This window comes from Phytophthora infestans, genomic scaffold, assembly GCF_000142945.1.
Source record: "Phytophthora infestans T30-4 supercont1.30 genomic scaffold, whole genome shotgun sequence".
NCBI lineage: Eukaryota > Oomycota > Peronosporomycetes > Peronosporales > Peronosporaceae > Phytophthora > Phytophthora infestans.
The window spans coordinates 1163243-1171144 of NW_003303729.1; positions in this window are offsets into that span (position 1 = coordinate 1163243).

The window sequence follows — 7902 nt, forward strand, 5'->3', positions numbered from 1 at the left end:
AGATATGGGAACGTTCCCAATGGGAACGTGACAGTTATCGACCAAGGCCTGCTTTCACGAGTAAATTTGGACTCTACGAATGGCTTGTATGCCTTTTGGGTTGTGTAACGCCGTTCCTGATTTCGAACGTCTAATGGCGAAACGTGCTGGTCGATCTGAAGGAGAGGACGTGCCTTGTTTACTTGGATGATTGCGTGGTGTTTAGTGATGACTTTCCTACCCCATCTAATCCGGGTGAGACAGGTTTTGGAACGATTCCGTGAGGCTGGGTTTAAGCTGAAGATGAAGAAGTGTCACTGGGGACGTGACCAAGTAGCGTTCTTGGGTCACATCGTGACACCTACCGGAATCTTGCCGAACCCGGAAAAGGCAAAGGCTGTGATAAACATCGAGAGACCCCATGGTTTTCATACGGTCCGTGCCTTCCTTGGACTAACCAGTTACTTCAGACGGTACATACCTGGGTTCGCTGCTATTGCCGCTCCTTTGGAACGACTGAAGCAGAAGGAAGTCGACTTCAAATGGAACGATGATTGTAAAGTGGCGTTCCATCAACTGAAACGGGCCTTGGTGAAGCCTCCGATACTGGTATATCCTAACTTCAAGAAACGGTTTAAGCTCTACGTTGATTCGTCTCATTTGGCCGTGGGTGCTTGCCTGATGCAAGAAGTTGACAAACGTGACCGAGCGGTGGCTTACGCTAGCAAGATGTTGGTAGGTTCACAGCGGAACTGGGTCAACAAGACTAGTGGAACGACGGAAATCGAATGCTGGGGAATTGTTTGGGCAACTCGGAAGTTCAAGTGTTATCTTGATCACGGTGAATTCGACTTGTTTACGGATCATCAAGCCCTCACGTGGATCTTTAGTGACAGCACGAGGACGTCCAATGCTAAATTGGCACGATGGGCCGCGGAACTATCGCAGCTGAGGTTTAAAGTGTATCACAAACCTGGGACGTCAATGGGTCATACGGATGGACTATCGAGACTTCATCATCGTCCTGACAAGGGGATTCTTAGTGCCATTTCGATGAAGGATCTCTTGAACGAGGATCGGAACGATCCTCCGGACAAGAATGGAACGATCCTTGTGGAGCAGACTGAGAACTGGAACGAGACGGACGGTTCAGTTCCAGTCGGGGAGACAACAGACGGTGTTGTCTCTAGTGGGGAACTCACCCAGGAAGAGCAGGAAGAAGAACTACAAGCGGGTGCTCCATCTACACTACCGTCTGCTGTCGATGTCTTTGGGTTGGACTATGGTAAGTTCATGGAGGAATAGGAACGAGTACCGTGGATGCGTGCTATGAAGGCGTTCCTGAAAGACGGTGCTCTTGCTCTGGATTCGCAACTAAGAGTGACAGTCCTGAAGATGTCTCCGCATCATTTGATGAAGAACGAGGTCCTCATGCGCCGTGTGCATTTGGGGGTTCGTGCCGGTCCTGCTCGGACCGTGACCGTTCCGGTCGTTCCATTACCGTTTATCGAGACCGTTTTGCACTATTGTCACGCTGATATTTTCTCGGCTCATTTGGGAAAGACTAAAACGTTGGATAAGGTGAGACGCCATGCTTACTGGCACGGTTGGCGAAAGGACGTGGTTGAATACGTGAAGGAGTGTTCTATTTGCAGTGGTGGTAAAGGTCGAAGGCCTTGGCGGGCTGGTCTTATGCAAAGAATGCCTGTCCAGGAACTATCGGGACCGTTCTCGTTGCTAGTAGTGGACGCTGTTGGTCCACTGGTTGTCACACCGCGTGGAAATAAGTATATCTTGGTGTTTGTGGACTACTTCACGAGATGGGCTGAAGCTTTCGCGGTTGCGTCACTGGACACGATCTCTTTCGTCGATGCTATGATCGAGGGTGTAATTTGCAGACATGGCGTTCCAGAACGATTGCTTAGTGACCGAGGAACGAACTTCACGTCTGATTTGGCACGATCTCTATATCAGACACTAGGGATCAAGAAGTTGTTTGGAGCGGCCTATCATCCTCAAACTCAAGGACTAGTGGAGCGATTTAACGGAACATTGTTGGGGATGCTTAAGATGTTTGTGAATGAGACCCAGACCGATTGGGACATTTATTTGCCTCGGGTCTTGTTGGCATACCGGACTGCGTATTACGAGGGTCTGGGAGACACTCCTTTCTTCAGTTTATATGGTCGTGACCCGGTTCTACCTATCGACTTAGCCTTTCTCAACACTGGAAAAGACTGGAAAAGCAACGAGGTTGCTGCGTACAGGAGGAAGTTGTAATTGTCGTTACGTGACTCAAGGCGTCTAGTGGAACGACAGCTACTAAAGGCTCAAGATCGGCACGAGCAGCGTTTGGGTAAGCAAGTCAAGGTCACATATGAAGTGGGGGATCCCGTTTGGGTCTATCAGTATTTCAGAGCGAAAGTCGGTGAAAACAAGACGAAGAAGTTGGCGTTCTCTTGGCACGGTCCGTACCGTATTGTAGGCCAAGTCGGGGAGAACGCCTACAAGATTGCGATACCCAGACATCCTGACAAGGCTGTTACGGTGAATGTGAATCGGTTGAAGCGCTTCCGTGGTCGTTGGAGTCGACCGTTCGCTGATGATATTCCTGAAGGTTCGACCGAGAACGTGACTACCGAGAACGTAACTGATGAGAACGTGACAACAGAGAACGTGACTGGAAGCGACATGCGTACAGAACCAGGACCATTGCAGGAGAATGATCTACCTCCATCGAGTTTTGTGGAACGTTTGTCTATTGGAGGTGAAGAGACTGCTTTTGCTGGTGTCTCGTCGCCTATTGTGGATATTCTTGCGAAGAAAATGGAAAAGGGTGAGCTTCAGTACCTGGTACTGACAGCTACCTACGTGACGTTTTGGCTGTCATGAGCTGCTCTAGCTCCGGAGTTCGGAACGTTAATCACTGCCTTTGAAGATGCAGATCGTAAGAAGAAGGGTTTGCCGGAGTTACGTCGGAGCGCCAGGTTGGTCGAGGCCAACGCTGACGTGGACGACGCGGATGTGTTGTTCTAGCTGGTCACTTGACTGGTTGGAACGAGTGGAGTGTGATGACTTCACTCTAATCGGTATTTGAGAACGAGAGAATCTCAAGATACTGGGTTGTATTGCTGCATTTTACATATGAGAACGAGATGAGCATGGATACTTTGGGTTTCGATTTGGAAGAGTTGTTACGAGACGAGATTATCTGGAGCGAGACGAGGTTGGAACGAATGATTTGGAACAGCGCGTCTAACATTGATGGAACGATGGTGATTTGTTAAAGATTGTGGAACTATAAGAAGTTTAGGGACGCAAAATTATTCTGAGTTAGAGGAAAAGGCAACGAACTGATAGTCGGACGACTACTACTCGCGTAAGCAGGAAGACTACTTCTTGGTGGCTTTCTCTTTGGCGGCTGGAGCTTTCTCAGGAACAGCTTTCTCTTTGTCTCCTTCGTCGTCAGCCTCCGCCTTGTTGTCTTCGTCCTCTTCGTCCTCGTCCTCCTCGGCCTCTTCGTCTTCCTCGGCCTCTTCGTCGTCCTCAACCTCTTCGTCTCCATCTTCTCCGTCGTCAGCGTCGGCGTTGACTTCCTTAGAGTCGGTAACAGTGGAGGTCTCGACAGCAGCGGCCGGATCGGCTGCTTTAGTCTCGTCTTCGTCCTCCTCTTCGAGATCGGACCATTCGGCACGCTTGACCTCCGTCTTGGTCGGACCACGGACTTCGGGAAGTTGGTATGTGCCTTTCTTCAACTCCGTCGCGACGGTAAGCTGGGTCTGCTTCACGGTAGCGTCGCTGATGAGGGTCCTCCAAGGTTCGTCACTCTTCGACCCTACCCACGTGTCCTTGGGCGTCACTAACGATTGGTGGTCGAGACGAACGCGTGCCAGAGCCACCATGGACAGCCGGTTGGCCGGCTTAGCGGTAGGGACCAGAGCCTCCGTCGTCTCCAGGAGGGCGCGAATGCTTGGGTTGCCGTAGGCGTCGATCTGCACGGGTTCCAGTGCATTAGCGATCGTGGCCTTGTATCGTTCCGGATCCTTGTCTTCGAGGGAGGTGAGAGCGTCGGCTAGAGGTCCATCGTAGTGCAGCGTCTTCTTATTGTCTCGGGCCGGGCTGGCCGCCCATCCAGGAACATCAACGGGCTCTTATCGAGGAGCGTGAGAAAAGGCATAGAAGCCCAAGGTCTCAATGCACAAGCTCATGAAGGCGACTCGGGCTTAAGCGACTCGCATCTTTGCCTTCCGCGGGATATTCTGCGCCGTCTCCGATGCCAAAGGCGCGTACAGAGCCCACTCCCAAAAGGCACGCCGATGCATCATCCAGAAACGCCAATGGGCACGATACACAGCGCGGAAACGGATAGGATTGTACCATTGAGGTCGTCCGGTCCACGGGAAGGCGATGCACCAAGGCTTCTTTCCCGCTGCTTCGGCCTTGGCGAGGATCGAGTAAACGGCAGCCTTCACGGAGTCGGGTGCGTCGGGATTCAAGTCGATCAACGCCTTATACTCCGCGGACGGAACGAGTGGAGATGGTGACGGAGCAGGCTTGTCACTACTGCGTAGTTTCTTGGTCGTCTTGACAGGCGGTGGTCCGCTACGGGTTTTTCGCTTGCTACGGGTGGTCTTCTTCGCAGACGAAGTGGCTGAAGCGGTGGACGACTTGGCAGGCGACGGTGCTGGAGCTGAGAATCCAGGCTGCGAAGGCAGAGCGACTACGGGACCGTGCAGAGAAACTGGAGACAGTTCCTCTAACAAGTCATCCACGAGTTGGTCCAGATGCGCTAGACCTGTAGATAGGCCGTTGCCTTCCAAGTGTCCTCGTGACTCGGTCCAGAACTCCCGCTTGATAGCCTTGGCGTCGTCGCCTGGCGTTCCATGTTCGTCGTAGTCGAGTGCTGCGTCGAAGAAGGCCTTGAAACGCGCGTGCTCTGCTGCTGACAGACGCTTGGACATGGCGAAAGAGAGGCTGTTGTCGTCGAGAAATGCTCGCTGCTGGGATAGTTGGAAACTGACGGATAAGTTTCTCTCGAAAGGTTAGTGGCTGACGGAAGGGACACGTCGGAGAAAAAGACGTTAGCGACTGGGTGTAGAAATGGAACGACGTGAGAGATAACGATTTGGGTGACTCGTGACGACAGTTGGGACGAGGATGCTAACGGACAACACTGGCTGGATCTCTCAGTCTTAAGCGGCGTCATTTGAGAATGGCGGAAGTGCTGAAGAAGTGGTTTCACTGGAAGGATGTGGTGTGGTCGACTGTTAAGCTCCCCGAGATGGAGACTGGAGCGATGTTGGGCTGTGCTGTGGCTGGTATCGCGGTGTGGGTTGTCACGACTCCTTTACGGAACGTGGGATGGGCATTAGGTGCTAGTGCGCTGGATTGCGGTACTACTATCTGTTTCTTTTGGTACACTTGTAGTGACAGATTTGTCACTACGGTGCGTGGCGCGAACGCGAAGGCACTGCCTCCCAGGGAATACGCGTGTATTTTGGTCACGTTGTTGTTCCTCGTTCCTATGGCGGTACTCCGGAACTACGAATCTCGATTTGGAAAATTTGGGCGATTGTGCCTTAGGTGGTGCGAGGCGTGGCATCACTCGTTCTGCCTCTTCGTTCCTGATGTGGTGCAGCTTATCTGGACGTCTTCCTGTCGTTACTTGAGGGCTATGGCTGAAGCTGTGGTTGCCTCGATTGATCGTGTGGGCGAATATCTAACTGGTGTCTATCTCGTGATGCAACTGCTTATGTCTCTCATGTTCTACTTGCCACGCATGCTGTATGAGGGCGTGGAGGGCGTACTATGCGGATGGATGGGCGTCGCATTTGTTTCGTTACTAGTTGACGTGGTGCTGGAATTCTCGATCGCTTGTCTCTATTGGAACGCGTCGGTGCTGACGCTGGGTTGCTATAGTCACGCTACGAGGTATTATTGGGCCTCGCAAGCAGGTGGAGTCGATCGATCTGGCATTTCAACGGCTCAACAAGGGTGGACTAAGCTCGGGAATAAGAAAGAGCGCCGGGAAGGGAGAGAGAAGACCAGCCTCGACCTTTTGCGTGGCAGTCCGAGAAGTGGAACGTCGTCTGTGGAAAGAGATTCAAGCGGAGCTTCGATTGGAACGACACCTGTCGTTCCGGATTCGACGACCACCACTACCGTCGGACATGCTGAAGGGAACGAGGCTCGGCGAGTCAGTCGGGGAGAATTGTCACGGTCTACGGCTGGCAGAAGGGCTGGCTATTCTGGACGAGTGTTTCCGACAGTTAAGTGCACTGCAGAAGCTTGATGCCACGTCTGACTATCCCGACTCTACTACTCAGACGGCCTCGTTCCAAGTCTGACGTGGAACCAAGGAATCCAGACAGTGGGAGGATAGTGAAGCTGAGAGTGATGTCGGTCCGGAGGGGGACTATTAGGAGATACCTTCGTAGGTAGGAGAGCAGGTAGGGAAGCTCTCAGTCGTGATTTTCCTTCTTTCAACAGAAGTGCTCAAGAAACAGAAACAAGAAACAAGTTAATACATTTGCTTTACGTTTACGTCTAAGTTCCTACGTCGCCGGCTTACATAAGATACACGACCCCGACGAGAGAAGGAGACCGCGACATCAGGAATGTCGACAAAGAAACGGGCGAAGGAGAAGAAGGTGGCAAAGATGACGAGAACGTATTCAGTGAAGCTCCCGACGATTAAGAGAACATAATTAATTGATCTCTGCAAACTCGATGATGCCGTGGTAAAGCAAGTAGTCCAATCTAACAGCAACCGCTTGTTCGGAATGATTAAAAACATGGGAACAACATTGTTGGCATGAAAAAGGAGATGCTAAAACGCACAGGCAGCGCGTATCTCGCGTCACAGGATATTTACGCAAATTCGCTAAGTACTCGGGAGAAAAGTATTCATTTGGAATAACCTTGAGGCTCAAAAACAACCCGATTTGCGGGATCCTGGAAGAAATCGAAAGAAACATAACTACCTTTTCTCATTGGAGAAACAATTGCTACCCAATTGGTGCTCGAATCAACTTGAATGCACGTCGACGTCATTTTAGCGGCCCAGTGTGTTCTTAAAACTAGATGGTGTTCTCGACAGTATGCTATTTTCAAGCGTAGAATCCATTTCCTCGTTTGCCTATTATTGCCGTTTTTGGCCAGGTATTTGAATTGAACAGGGTGTGGATCCTGGTACGACTCTGGATAAAAATATCCAGAGAACTCTCATTCGAATTTAGTTCTGGAAATCATATACATGTATCCCGCTCTTTACGTAACGTGAATAATACTTCCTTCGATTTAGAATAAGGAATATCAGTGAAGTACAAAAATCGCGATTCGAAATGCAACCTCGAACGATTTCGCTCTACTTCGTAAAACCGAGGCTCTTATGTTCATTGGAAGACGCTAGAAACAAGTTGGTATGTCGATGCATTTCGGTATTTACGCCTTGACAGGAAGATGCCAACGCTGATCATTGATGTGGTGTTGCCGAAGACGAACAGCCTGACGTTCGTAAACCCCGAGGACTGGACGTGTTTGAAAATTGCGAGCTGTCCGTACTGGAAGGTGGCCGAGTCAATCTCCTGGACGAACCTCCCCGCTGGCAAGTTTGTCAGTTTCTACGAGACCACCACATGCCACGCTGGCGGTGAGCGTTATTATCTCTTCAAACGTGGTACTGGGGAACAAGAGTTTCGTCCTCCGCAAGCAATCCGGTCAATCATGGTTGGACACACCAACAATTACTATCGTCGACCTTCCGTTATTACAAATGCATGCCTCGATGACAAGGAGTACGCCACCGTCGACGAAGCGAATGAGACTGCTGCCAACTACTCGACCACAATCGACTGGGAGCAGCGACGGATCAACTGCCAGCTGGAGGTTTTGTCTTTGAACTGGTTTGACGTTCCTTCCCCA